The sequence below is a fragment of the Carcharodon carcharias genome, chromosome 11, assembly GCF_017639515.1.
Source record: "Carcharodon carcharias isolate sCarCar2 chromosome 11, sCarCar2.pri, whole genome shotgun sequence".
Classification (NCBI taxonomy): Eukaryota; Metazoa; Chordata; class Chondrichthyes; order Lamniformes; family Lamnidae; genus Carcharodon; species Carcharodon carcharias.
In genome coordinates this window covers 24,124,321-24,127,147 of record NC_054477.1, presented here as the reverse complement: position 1 = coordinate 24,127,147, position 2,827 = coordinate 24,124,321, and positions in this window count along the sequence as shown.

Genomic DNA, 2,827 nt, shown 5'->3' with positions numbered 1-2,827 from the left:
GTGCTATATAAATATAAGCTGTTGTTGTTGTGATGTAGGCATCTGTCTTCTTATGAAAACCACAAGTTTTTGTTGCAGTTACTGTGTAAAGGAAATTTCATTTTTTCCTAATATTACTGTGGGATACTGAAGCAGGCTTGTGGGGGCTGTGTGTGTGTTTTGTGCGTGTGTGACTAATTTAATTAAACTGAAGACAGCCAGACTGCAAGGTTTAAATCATCAAAGGGATAATGTGTAAAAGCAGGCATTTTGAAATGGAGATGTGTAAGCTAGGATGGGATCCCAGTACAAACAGTATGAATGGTAATTTGTATTAGAAGATAAGTTGAGAGGTTGATTGAATTTCAAAGGGGAAATAGAAACTGGCAAGGAAAAAGGTTGCATCTTGCAGTAGTTCATAGGTAAATAAATTGTGAGGATATCATGTTTTATTGACCCAAGAGCAAAGACAACATCATATATTTGGAAGAGTATAAGTTTCAAAGAAAGTTTAAAGCAATGGATTTAAAGAATCAAAGGGGAGAAAATATATTTAAGGAAATATTGAAAGCTGTGTGAGGAATGGCCATGTGAAGTCTTGAAGAGGGTACTGTGAAGTATCAGCTTCTAGCCACCCTAGAGAAATGCTTGCTTGTTCCAGAAAGCAAGGTTTTGTTAAAAGCCTTGGAATTCTATTGTCAAGTGAGAAGATGAGAGAAGCTGTGAAATACCTTCCTTATAACAACAGTGGATGCTTTGTGGTAATATTCCTGGATGTTTTTTGATTAAGAATGTATTCAGACTGTTGCCTGAAAAGGGTGTTTATTTTTGGGAGTCTAGCTAAGTAGAAAACCCTTGGGAAATGTTGTAAGACTAAATTTAACTATGTAAGTGTAACCTTGTGTGTTTAAGCTTTCTTTTCTTTTGTTAATAAATGTTTTAATTTAATATTTAAAATCTCTAAAAGTGGAAGTTGACTCTTCAGTTCTGACTTCAGTGCACCTACCTTCTCATAATAAAAATACAATTTGTAAATCATTGTGATAGCTTGGCCAAGTTTTCCTTTTGGTTTTAGTCAGCCTGGCAATTACCACCTTCCAAATCATAACAACTGTGATAAACTATTTGCCATACTATACCAATATATTATCGGTGAATTATTTTGAGACCAAGCCCAGAGATTACAATGGGTAATACTGGCAAACAAAATCCTAAGTTTTTGTAATGTAATCTTTAGTTTGCTATTTTAGCAGAGAGGCTAAACCATTTAAAATAAATGGGCTATGTCCTGCATTAAAGCAATGGACAAAGAAATATTATATGAATGTTATTAAGCATTTTCCTCAAGTATCACTAACAAATTTTTGGATTAAAATACAATGATAATAGCAAAGAATTAGTTGAATCAAGAAACAAGTTTATTATTTCATAATTGATATATCTCATTGTACAAGGTTCACTATTACAGTTTCCACCCAATGCAGATGTAGATTCTCTTATACATATATATATAATATATATATATCAAGGCTCCAAATGACACCTAATAGAGTAACAAATGAAAACCTGAACCCTCCCTAGAAAATAAATACCATAAATGGTGTTTAAGTGTAACTGTGCAACACATGTCCAGGGCCATCCACAGGCATAGACAAGACTGCTAAAGAGAAGCAGGCAGCTACTATACATTACCATTGTCTTTCTTTGACAATGCAAAACATCTACGCTTTTTAAAAAAATGATAGGCCCTGTGTTAGACTCACATAGCTATATGATTGCATAAGTCAACAAGCGTGGCTGGTAACTTTAGAAGCTTGGATGCTAAGAGCAATGCTTCCTTTTGTGGTTAATGTTCTAAAGGATTGTTTGCTCTTGCTTATTTCCTTTCCAGATGCTATACTGTTTTCCTGGTATTATGCGACAGTATGAGAGTTACACTTCGTAAAAGCATTGTGCAATGAGAGGTGATAGAGCAAAAGAGAAAATGAAATTTAAAGTTCTATAAAATCTGTTGGAATTGGTGTATTATAACATTTATGAAAACACCATCTTCTTTTAACTACTACATATATTAACGGATTGTTGTTGAAATACATCATATGAAAAATAAAACACAATTTAAAAAAAAAAACAACCAACATTGGCATCATCCCCAGAACAACATAATTACCAGGAATTTGTCTTTTAAAAATATTTCCTTCAGAGGTGATAGATCTCCATCGTATTGCAGCTCCTTTTCGCTGCACCTTAGAATAATAAGAAATGGGCTTGGTATTGCAATTTCTTGCATGGTGAATTGTGGGGAAGTTCTGTGTAGAGGCCACAGGGATAGCAGGAAAATCAGTCATCCCTGGTTGGTCATGCATGCTTCGTAGTTAACCAGCAGCAACAGCATGGGGGTATTGAACCTGTGCCTCTCACTGCTTTGCATTGATGTTCCAAGATGCTGTACTAACATGTCATTCTAGATTCAACTTCAATAAACATATAAAAATAAAAAATTAGGAAACTGGCCTTCTACCATTTAGCATTAGTGTATTGAGCTCCCAAGGGAGTGATGTTGGAAAATTAATATCTGCATTTTCCCATTTTCATTCATTCTTTTTAATCAAATATATCCTCTAAAGTAATATTTTAATGTTGAACTATATTTGCTTAGAGCTAAAAAGATTTATTAAAGCCCTTTATTTTACAGAGAAATAATTCTATAAACTGGATGGAAGGCTCCATTTGAAATCTCTGTGGTTTGGCAATTCCTGGGCTGTGTGTCTGCTGTCAGAAGTGCAATGGAACAGGATTCCATGTTCCAACAACCAAAGTCATCAAGCCCATCCTAAAATGTGGTGAC